The following is a 12,629-nucleotide window of genomic DNA, read 5'->3' on the forward strand; positions in this document are numbered from 1 at the left end:
CTCGGAAACACTATACAGGATCACTATGGGTCAGAACCAACTCGATGGCACTTAACAACATATATATCAATGAATGACATTATGAAAGATCAAAAAGATTGACGTTGTCAGGGATATCATTTTACTTGAATCCACAATCAATGATCATGGAAGCAGTATTCAATAAATCTGACAACATATTACTTTAGACAAATCTGCTGCAAAAGACCTCTCTAAAGTTTGAAAGAACAAAGTGGTCACTATAAGGACTAAGGTATGCCTGATCCAAGCTATGGTATTTTTAGTTGCCTCTTTTGCCCGTGAAATCAGAATGAGTTATGAAGATTAAAGAAAAATTGGTGTGTTTGAATTATTGTGTTGACAAAGAATATTGAGTGTATAACAGATTTCCAGAACAAACAGATCTGTCTTCCAAGGGATGATGGCAAGACTTTGCTTCACATACTTTGGACATGCTATCTAGAGGACTCTTATTTCCTCAGAAGGGTATTGTGATTGGTAAAGTAGATGGTCATTAACAAAAAAGGATGTCAACAAGGTGGATTGACACAGTGGATACAATAATGAGCTCAGTCGTAGCAATAATTGTGAGGATGGCACATTACCAAACTTTGTCACAGTTGGTTGTACATTGGTTCATTGTTGTTGTAGTTAAGTGCTGTCAAGTCAGTTCTGACTCATAGCAACCATGTATAGGGTTTCCAAGGAGCAGCTAGTGAGTTTAAACCACAGACCTTGTGATTCAAACTGGACTTGAGGTTGAGTGCTTATCCTATGGTGCCACACCAGGACTTATTGATTCTTTATGCTTGGGAAATGATTCAGCAGCACCTAAGCACTAAAATAAAGTCAAAGAAACCAGTGAGAAGTTGGGATTGGTAGGGAAGGCCTAATTAAATGTTTCCGGATTCTAGGTAGGAGGTGATCTAGTATAGAAAGATCTCCTACAGGACCCATTTTTGTGTCATCCAAATCATCTAATTTAGTGCCGACCAATCAGTTAGTAACAGAATTTGTTGTTGTTAACTGCCGTTGAGTCGGTTCCGACCCATAGCGACCCTGTACAGGGTTTCCGAGGCTGTAAATCTTTATGGGAGCAGAAAGCCTCATCTTTCTCCCGTGGAGCGGCTGGTAGTTTCGAACTGCTGACCTTAAGGTTCACAGCCTGATTCATAACCACTACGCTACCAGAGCTCAGTACAGTAACAGAATAGCACTGAATAAATAAACGGTGAACAAATGAATGTCTGCAGGAAATACGGTCAGATAGCTGAAATGGGAATGAATAAAAGTGGAAATAGGCAAGACATTCTAGTGAAAATATTAGAATAGAGTATTTGAGGGTGGTTAGGAAGAAGTATGAGAATGCAGTGGCTTTATAGGAAAGAACAGGACTGGGAATCATAAGGTCAGTGGTTTGAGTCCACCTGTTCCTTTGTGGGAGAAAGATGAGGCTTTCTGCTCCTGCAAAGACTTAAAGTCTCAGAAACCCAGTACAGGGTTGCTATGAATCAGAACCAACTGGATAGCATTTAACAACAAAAGAAAGAGTTGTTACTCATGATTTTGAGGTTCTGGTTGGGTGACTAGAAAGAAGAACAATGTCAACAATAATCTAGCAACCAGGAGAAAGCCATAACTGGTGGAGCAGACATTGTGAATTCCATTTTGGACATATTTCATGAAAAGTACTTCTGTACTTTGCAATGATCAATGATTTTTCCCCTCTGTTGCTGTCGATGTTAAGTGCCATTGAGTTGGTTCTGACTTACAGCAACCCTGTATAGGGTGTCCAAGGAGCGGTTGGTGGATTTGAATGGCCAGTCTTGCATTTCAAACCGACCTTGCATTTCAAACTGACCTTGCAGTCCAGTGCTTATCTTACAGCACCAGAACCCTGCTTTAGGTGAATTAAAATGCATGTGTGGTAGGGAAAATAAGTTTCTTTATATATCAGATAAGGGGATTGAGCTACATATTACTCAAATTTCTTCTAAGATCTAGCTTTTATAGCTCTGTGGTTCTACTTAACTTAGAATAATTCTCCAGAGACAATAAGTGAAGCCATAGAGCATATCTTATCATCATGAATGAAAATTAAGAGCTAAGAGGATTAAGGTTAGGTTCTTAGGGAATGCCTACATAAGGATGATTAAGGAACAGAGTTTAGACAATGAAGAGAATTTATAGGGTTTGTAAGGCTGTAAATCTTCACAGGTGTAGAAAGCCTCATCTTTCTTCTCCTGTGGAATGACTGGTGGATTCAAACTGTTGACCTTGCAGTTAACAGCCCAGTGTGTAACTCAGTGGGCTACTAGGGTCACCCTATGCAGGGTCATTATTAGTCAGAACTGACTCAAAGGCATACCACCACCACCACCAGCATAGTAACTAGAATTAAAATACTGTGCAAAATTCTTCCTTCTTTCTTTGTAGATTTTTCACATTTAAAAAATGTGCAACTTATTAAATGCAATCATAAATTATATTTCCATGGGTAAGATAAGTCTAAAAAAACAGATATTTATGACTTCCGACAGTTGTTGTTGTTGTTGTTGTTTTCCAGTAGATCGCAACTGTGTCTTATAGAACTTCATGCAGTCAAGAGTTGACTCTGTTCATTGACATCATCATGGCTCACATTTTATAGCACCTTAAAGCATAAAAAACACTTTCACGTGTTAGAACTATCGACCTGCTATGAATAATAGAGAAGGCTAACATTCAAACAAAATTGGAACACCAAAGAAGAAACCATGCATATCTGTTACATCTATTTTTTTATTACAATATTAAAGCTCTTACCTCACGTTCTAAAAAAGAAATAGCCCTGAACATTTTGTATTGGGTCTCAACTATTTGCTTTCAAGTATCTTTAAGATACTTTGCCTGTCCCTAATCTATTGTATTTTTATGCCTCATTGTTGGGAACTTCTTTTCTCCTAGCTAGTGTATAAAATATAGACACTTATTTTCAAATAATTATGTTTGAAAAGTATGTTGTTTCTTCCAGTATTAGATAACTGAGTGGGTCATTTCCTTTTCTTCACAAAATTCCACTAAGAAGACAGTGAATACATGCAAAAGAGCAGGCTTCAGGGGATTTTAGAGTGACAAATTTCTATGTAAGTACTTTGACTGATAGATAGTCAAGGGTGGAATAATCTGTAGCCAGGAACAGATACTGGAGAAGCTGTAACACAAGAGGGGGAGGTTCTAAGCTGCGCCTTGGAGAAAACCTAAATTTAAGGTCACGGGTACACAGGAAGATTGAGTTGCAAGGAAGTAATCAAAGTAATTCAGTAGAGCATCATTGTGCTTGTGTGGTGGCCTCTTCTACAACACTCCCCTCTTCCCTTGTATACCCCATTACCAATAGGTCCAGCAAGTGGCATAGTAGCAGTACAATGTAAACTAGAAAACTAATCCTAAAGAGGATATTAAGGCTTCTGGTTAAAGTTTCTAATGTGGAAGTAAGAAGCCCTGGTGTCCAAGTGGTTAACTGAAAAGTCAGCAGTTTGACCTCACCAGCGGCTCTGCAGGAGAAAAAAAAAATCAGCCTGGGAAACATTATGAGACAGTTTTACTCCGTCCTAAAGGGTCACTGTGAGTCAGAATTGACTAGACAGCACACAATAACAACAATTTTTATTGGCACAAATGTTAAAAGTTTAATGGCACGACTCATTAAACATTCAATTAATAGATGAAAGGTAGACAGTTTGAACTCACCAAGAGGCACCTTGGAAGACAAGCTGGTGATCTACTTCCAGAAGGTCACAGCCTTGAAAACCCCATGCCACAGTTCTATGCTTCACACTTGGGGTTGCATAAACTGGAATTAGCTCCACAGGAATGATGGCAGTCATAAAAGAAACTTCCTCCTTACTGTAGTTTTGGAAAACTCCCAGCCTACACATCTGTACCACAATGTCATAACTTTCAGTGTTATTCACATTGAGTTAAGCAAAACCTGAAGCAAGCCCTTGCACTTAGGGAAGAATAATAGCTGGTAAATGTATACAGTGGCAGAAGAAACTCAACCAGTTTCCCATATTAAATAACCATGTATTTCCCTCATATGTTTCAATTTATAATGGTGGGTGTTGTTGTTAAGTGCCATTGAGTCAGTTCTGACTAATAACAACCTTGTGTAGGGTTTCCAAGGAGCAACTGGTAGGTTTGAGTCATCATCCTTGCAGTTCAAACTGACCTTGCGGTCTAGTGCTTATCCTACAACACCACATATAGTCTCACATTTTAATCAGACAGGATAAATACAAGCCAACAAATAGGAAAATTAGGCACAATGGTAAAACAATCATACTTAAAAGACAAACATTAAAATATCTAATGAGTAGCAACAGAGATTTAAAATATTGTATCCATAAGGTAAGGGAAGAATACTCTGCAATAAATGTAATTTGAGACCAAGAAGTTTCTTGAAATAATTTAGAGAATTTAAAGTGTAAGAAGAGAAATTAGAAGAAATTATCCCAAAGGTATAATATTGAAAAGAAATAAAAGTTGATTTTTAAGAAAAAAATGAGAGCTATAGTCCAGGAAGTTCAGCATTCATATAAAAAGAGTGAGGAAAAGTGTCTAATTAAAATTTAAAACATTTTACATAACTGAAATCTACAAATGTCTGTTTTGGCAACTTTCGAAGTTTATAGCAGAACATGTTTTTAGAAATGAAAGGACATCATGCTTGGTCAGTGGAAAGGAAGAAGCCCCTCGTGAAATGGATTGACAATACAACAAAAAGCTCAGACTCAGCCATTGTAAGGATGGTGCAGGAGCGAGCAGTGGTTCCTTCTGTTGTACATGGGGTCACTATACATCAAAGCCAATTCAACGGCAACTAACAGCAGCAGTTCTATTGCAATGGGGACAAAATAGGGTGAATGAAATTTTACAGCATCTGTTCAGTTTGAATATTTCGAGAAGATTTTCTGGTTGTTGTGTCTGGAAAAAATTATTGTTAGCTGCACAGAAAACTAACCTCATGGAAATAGAGTGGTTTCAGTATAAATTTGGACACCTTGTGTGAGGCTGATGGATTAGCACTGGACTGCAAACCAGAAGGTCAGCAGCTCTATCCCATCAGCTGTTCCTTGGAAGCTCTGTACAGGTTCGTTATGAGTTGAAACCGACTCGATGGCACTTAACAACAACAAGCATTAACTTAATTAACTTCATGAATAGAAGGTTTTCTAATAAGGTAAACACGGTATTTATTTGAGAAAAGAAGGGTGACAACTGAATTTTTTGGAAGGTAAAAAGAGAAGTATGGACGAGGGAAAAGATAAGAAAACAATAGAAAATATTTAAGACAGAAATCAATTAATTGCAACATGAGATAGATATTGTTGAAACATACAAAAGAACTAGGTAATCCACTTTAAGGTGGGCAGTGTCAACTGTTTTTTTTCTTGCAAACATTATATCTACAAAGGAACAAGAACCTATTGACAATTTTTTTTTTAACACTTTTGTACATTACAATGCAGTGAAATAAGTGTGTGTAAGATAAGACTCAGAGCAAAGTGGCTAATGTAATACAGGAAATTTTATTGCCCCACAAAACTGGCAAGTACAGTCATAATTCTCTAACATTTGAGTTTTCCAGGCGCTCAAATAAGGTATCTGGGGTTCTCTTAGCAGCACTACTCTTTTTCCTCTTTGACATCATTCTCAGCCTTCACAGGGTGATGGAAATGAAATGTGTCTTTCCAAAACCTTCCATAGAAGTCCATATAGTTTCTATGCTTGTAATAATTTAAAGCAAATATCTATCATTGAACTGGTATTATAACAAAGCATTTCTTCTTCCAGTCCCTCAAATTCAAAAATATCTAGAATCTGTTTGAGTTTTCATTTCCTTCTTATAAGTGGTCTTTGCTGAACTGGTCTCTTTCTTGTCATACTTTGTCAAATGAGCTAACAACCTTCAATATATGCCAGTAACAAGTGTTCGTCAACCTCTTTCATTAAAGATACAACAACTAACCCCCATCAAGTCTCATTAACTTAAGACAAAAAAATCTTCCGTTTTTATTCATATCATTTATTCATTTGGGGTCAGGAAAGAGGTTCTGCTCATCCTAGTTACTTAGGGATCCAAGTTAACTGAGCAACCCAACCTCCATTTAACCGTTGAAAGGCCCTGTGCAAAGGGAAATGAGAGCTGGAACAAATCTGACACCAACGACTAACTGCCCTGACCTGGAAGTGGCAGGTTCCGTTTTGCTCACCACTCACTGTCTAGAACTATTTATTTGTCCCCACCAACCACAAGGGGGTCAGAGAGTACAACTGTCCCAAGTGTCTAGAAGCTGGAAGAACTAGAATCATTTGACGAATATCACTAGTGACTACCCACAGGACATCATAAATTCTATGAACTAGACTAATCACTTATCTTTTGTGCATTTCTTTAAAACCTATGACCACGAACATAAAGAGCCCTGCTCTGGTAACATGGCACCCATCAGAAATTTCTATATTTATTTTCAGTGTAGAATATACATTTGGTTAGATCCACATATGCTCTAAATTGCCATCAAGTGAATTCCAACTCATAGTGATCTCATGAGATAAAGCAGAACTAGCCTACAGTGTTTTCTTTTAGGGAAGTGGAGTCAGTTCATTGTCTCCCAAAGCCTTTGGGTGGGTTTGAACTGAAAAATTACAGGTTAGCAGTCAAGTATTTAATTTTTGTGCCATCAGGCCTCCTTTTGTGGTCCACAGATATTTGGGTATTCAATTTTTTAAATGCTATCATAAGCAGCCTTTTGAGAGTTTAGACACAAAATTCCTTTAAGATATTATCATGACCCTGACAATTTGTGTTTAGGCGTCTTTGTCTGCTTTGGGGCCTATGTGCTCACTAGAGGATCTCTGGCTGCCTCTCGAACCTTGTACTCTCAACTGTTGAATAATGTACTACATCTCCCACTCCAGTTTTTTGAAACTAATCCCGTAGGCCAGATCATCAGTCGGTTCACCAAGGTAAGTAATGGCATATCTTATTAAACAGCATATCTAAGAGTGATAATGCAGGTATGTTCAGTCCTTCATCGGTCCTTAGAAATATTTTATTTTAAAAAACCATTCCAAAAAGATGGGATTGTACTTAGTATACACTAAACTGTTAAATTTATTTCTAATTATGGAGATACTTATTAATTGATGATGTTTCATTGAATCATATCTTAAGCATATGTGGTCAAAATAATACTTGAAAATCACTTAAAGAACCAAAGAAGTATATGTGCTTTGGTGTGTATAACTATTTCTTACACACATTGAGTTTGAAAATCACAGATTTACTCTAAAAAAGAGAAGAAAATTAAAGTCTGTTTGGAGATATTTGGGCTTTGAAACAGTATGCCTTTAAGAAAACTACTGAATCACTTATAGTGAATGGAAGATGAGTGAAGATTTCTAGAGTAGTTCAGTTTATCTAGAGGGTTTCCCCCATTTGTGTTTACCTGGTATGGGCCTGTAGGATAAGAACTTGACCACAAGGTCAGTTTGAATTGCACGGTTGGTGGTTCAAATCCACCATTAATTTATTTATAGCATGATGTGAATTAGTGTATGGCCATTCCCTTGTCATCTCTCCTTTCCAATGTCCATCTCCACATGTCAGTTTCTAATTTTATAAATGATTATTTTGCTCTACTGCCTTTTCTAATATGGAGGTGATAGCACTCCCACCAAAGGCCATTGGACATGTTCTAAGTGAACACCAATGCAACAGTAGTGTTTTACAACTTATGAATAGTGAATAATAATAGACTAATGCCCCTGAAGAGTCCTGGTGTGGTGCTGTGGGTTAATGCATTGGACTGCAAAGTCTTTAGAACCACAGGATCGGTGGTTCAAGTTAACCAGCCGCTCCTCAGAAACTCTATACAGAGTCACTATGGGTCAGAACTGACTCGATGGCACTTGACAACAACAGTGCCCCTGAAGACCCTACAATCAGCTTGGCATTCTAGGAATTTGGGGGAAAGGATTTGACGTTAGTTGTGATATTAAATATCCTACAGTCATAGGTATAAAATAGAAACTGTTTGATAATATGCAGCTTGTTCTTGTTAAGTGCCGTCGAGTCGGTTCCAACCCATAGCGATCCTCTAGAGGGTTTCCAAGGAGCGTCTGGTGAACTTGAACCACCAACCTTGCATTTCAAACTGACTTTGCAGTCTAGCGCATTAACCCACAGCGCCACACCAGGACTCCTTTTTTTTGTTGTTGCTGTTTTTATAGTGAATTAAATGACAGATTACATGGGAGAACATCAGCTTTATACTCATCCAATCATATTGCATTTCATTGTAATAATTACAATCCCCTCCATGCATCATCATTCAACAGTATTTGCTTCTATTTCATCTGTGTTTTTGTTTTTTTCGATGTATGCAAAAACACTCAGGAATATATAATCATTTAAACAACCAAAGGGTACATTCTGCAAGCCTGCCTCCTGGCCACCAGCACACAGCCTTTCTCTTTCCATGAGCCTAGAACACTCTTTTAATTAGGAAAAGTGGTCATAAGATTAGGTGGGTTGGTAAAAAAAAACCATGGAGGTAGATTTATGCAATCATTAGAATATTATATCTAGATACGCTTTCTTTTTTCTTGGAAATTGAATCATAAATTTATCCTTTCCTTCATTCAAAACCATGAAAAGTTAAAAATAAAGTGAAAAAAATATCAATTTTTTTCAGGACATGTTTATAATTGATATACGTTTCCATTACTACTTACGAACATGGGTGAATTGTGCATTGGACATTATTGGAACAGTTCTGGTCATTGTGGCAGCTTTGCCACTATTCATTCTGGGAGTGGTTCCCCTGGTTTTCCTCTATTTCACTATACAAGTAAGTATTTGGAATTTTATTTGTATTAATAACTGGTAAGTCCATAGTCAAATATAGTTTTGTTCTTGTTTTTGTTAAGTGCCGTTGAGTAGGTTCCAGTTCATAGATCTGCAGTTCAAACCCACCAGCCATCCCTTGAGAATCCTATACAGGGTCACTATGAGTCAGAACCAACTTGAGGACACTTAACAACAGCAATAATAGCAAGCTGCCTATTGTCCAGTTTCTTCTAGTAGCTGGCTCTAAGAAGAATTGAATATGCCAGAGATTTCTTTGAGGAAATGCCTGAAAAAGCAAAAGGAGGAAAGAAGAAGACAGGATGAGTCCTCAGATAACAATGCAGGCCTAATGTCTGTGAAGGGAAGGAGAAAGTAAGGGTTGGGTAGAGAAGTTCCCAAAGTGTCTCAGCAACCAAAGTACCTATTGGTCCCATGTATTCCTAGAGTGGACCTGCTGTAGTGCTCTCTGCCATGCTCAGTGACTGACTGAGAGAACCCAGCTGGGAAAAGTGGTCTTCATGCTAATACATTAGTATACTAGTGCATTGGGAGCAGCTGGAGCTCTCAGTCAGTTATGGACCCTGGAGCAGGAGAGCTGAATCGAATCGTGTACTTTCATAGCCACCATAAACTCTCTATGTTGTACATGATAGCAGAAAATTAGTTTTCTGGAATATCGAAGGGAAAAGCAGATACTGCCATTTTGTACTGTTAATTCTCTAATCATAGGAAACTATTACTAGAAGAACTAGAAGTGTTTTCCATGGTATCTTTATATTGAAAATAAAATGTCAATAAATTTGAAGTCCAAATCTGTGTCACCATGATGCTGCAGTGTAAAATGAAATTTTTGTATTTTTAGATTACTTATCAAAATATTCTGGGACTCTGTTCACACAAAAAATATAGTCCTTGTAGTTTCATGCTTTGCAAAATCATAAATTTTAAAAAGTCTATTGGAGTTTAGTCTGCTCAAACCAGATTGTTAATCATCTTTTCACTTTGCTAACCTGAGTTGCCACTATTCCTCTAATTTCATCTGTTTTCCCCATCCTCTCATCCTTCTAGGTCTTACTCATCCTTTGTGGCCTAGCTCATGTTTAATTTTCTGTGTGAAGCATTCTGTACAAAATTAATGCATAGTGATATAACTCACCCACGTATTATGGGTTTGTTATGCATCTGCTATTATAAGATTTGTATTGTTGTTGTTAGTGCCCTCGAGTCAGTTCTGACTCATAGAGACCCTGAGTAAGGTTACTGAGACTGTAAATTCTTTAGCAGAGCAGAAAGCCTCATCTTTCTCCCATTGAGAAACTGATAGATTTGAATTGTTGACCTTGAGATTAGCCGCCCAACATATAAGCCACTATGCCACCAAAGCCCCTTAAGATTTTTTTTGGAGAATGCAAATTGTCTCCTCAATAAGAATGTAAATCACTTGAAGTTCAATTATATCTTTATAAACAAGCAACTAAAACACTCATGTTACAAATGGAATTATGTGCGATTGTCTGGTAGTTGATAAGCTACAACTGAGCAACTAGATCTGGAAAAGGAACTAAAAACTCTGATTTTGTTATTGGAAACATATTGGTGTCAGTACAGAATTTGGATTCAGAAACCTGGGCATCCGCCTACCTATCTGACATCTGTGGTTGGCCCATAATTTTCCATGTTCAGGCTTCATTTCATTCTCTGTAAAATATAAGTGCAACTCAAAAAATGGTCCACAGACTAATGGGCCATACCACAGATCTACCAAATCAGAATCTCTCAGGGATTTCTCCCAGAAATTTCTGTTTTATGAAACCCTCCAGATGATTTTTGTTAAGGTGGGAAAAGCATGGATAAAACATTCTCACATTGTATTTTCTGGACAGTTTCATGGAGATTCGTGGAATTTTGTGGAAAGTTCTGATTGTGTATGCACATGTATATTTGTCTAGGGGAAAGTATCTCACCTCAATCACCAACAAAGAAGTATTTGTGACCTTCAAAATAAAAACCTTACCTAGACAGTCTCTAAGTCTCCTTGCAGCCCTAACATGCCATGAACCTTTGTATTTCTAGAACATTTAGCACAGAACAGAGTTTGTAAAATGGCAAGCTATGAGGTCATATGTGTCCTGAAATATTTTTATGTTTAGCTTGTCCAGTGTTTTTACAAAAATAAAGATATTTTAAAGTAAGAGATTTTACATAAAAATTCAGATATTCTAGATTTGAAGATTTCCGTGAGAGCTGGTGGGAGAAGAAGCAAGGCTAACTTTTTGTTGTTGTTAGGTGCCATCAAGTTGGTACCACCTCATATTGACCCTATGCACAGCAGAACAAAACACTGCCCATTCCTACAACAACCTTAGCATCATTGCTACGTTTGCGTTCATTGCTGCTGCCACTGTACCAATCCATCTCATTAGGGGTCTTCCTCTCTTTCTCTGATCCTCTACTCTACCAAATATGACATCCTTCTTTAGGGACTGGTCCCTCTTGATAACATGGCCAAAGTATGAGAGACAAAATCTGATCATCATGGCTTCTAATGACCATTCTGGCTGTATTTCTTCCAACAAAAATTGGCTTGTTCAATACTATAACTCACATACACCAATTCTTCCATGGTCTTCTTTATTCACTGTCCAACTTTCACATGCATATTAGGTTATTGAAAATACCATGGTTTGGGTCAAGCACACTTGATTCCTCAAAATGACATCTTTGCTATTGAACACTTTGAAGAGATCATATGTAGCAGATTTGCCTAATGCAATACATAGTTTGATTTCTTGACTATACTAATTATCTGGGACTGATGAATAATGGTCTCTTAACTCAGGATATATTAATTCCAGTTCTCCACATTCCCCAATAATCCCTCATTTCCTCAACCTGAGGCAATAGGTAAATTGTTTTTAAGTGCGGCCGAGTCGGTTCTGACCCATAGTGACCTTGTATAGGGTTTCCTAGGAGCACCTGGTGAGCTTGAACCACTGACCTTGGAGTTCAAACCAGCTTTGTAGTCCAGTTGAGCTTCCTACCCTGCCTAGCTTACGAGATCAGGCACATTCAGGGTGGTGTAGCCCTAGAAAGGCCAAGGAAAATAGTTGCTTGTAATTGTGATTGCATTAGAGTTTTTCTTAGAAAAAAAAAAAATTCTATAGTTATATTAATGTACAAAGGTGGTTGTGTAACTGGCCTGCTCCTCTCAGGTCTGTCTGGGTCACATTTCTAACTTTGGATACCATAATGACTATATGAAATCATTATCAAAGTGATAGTGTGCCTGATTGTGTTCACATTGTACTCTCCACAATAGTTTATTGTTATAATAGCTCTAATTAGTTCTCTGACCTTAACAATCTACCATGAAGTTGGTGGTTAAAGCAATATAAATGTATTCTCTGTTCTAGAGGCCACCAAAAGTTTGAAATCAAGGTGTCAATAGCATTGGTTCCTTCCAGAGACTCTGAGAGAGAACCTGTCCCCTCTCTTCCACCTAGCTTCAGGAGGTCATTGGCAACACTTGATATTCCTTGACTTGTAGAGTCTAGTTTCTGTCTGTCATCATATGGTCATTCCTTTTGTGTTTGTATTCTCTACTTTCCTGTTTTATAAGGAAACTCACAACTGGATTTAGAATCCCCTCTAAATTCAGGATGACATCATCTCAAGATCCTTAACGTCTTTATATCTGCAAAGAACTTATTTCAAAATAAGATAAAATTCA

At 37.7% G+C, this 12,629-nt stretch overlaps 1 pseudogene; it reads left to right on the plus strand.

Annotated features, from left to right (window-relative positions):
* The window catches only part of LOC102840333, a 134,898-nt pseudogene that overhangs the window by 88,827 nt on the left and 33,442 nt on the right, over window positions 1-12,629 (plus strand).

Source organism: Chrysochloris asiatica, unplaced genomic scaffold (genome assembly GCF_000296735.1).
Source record: "Chrysochloris asiatica unplaced genomic scaffold, ChrAsi1.0 scaffold00091, whole genome shotgun sequence".
Taxonomy (NCBI): domain Eukaryota; kingdom Metazoa; phylum Chordata; class Mammalia; order Afrosoricida; family Chrysochloridae; genus Chrysochloris; species Chrysochloris asiatica.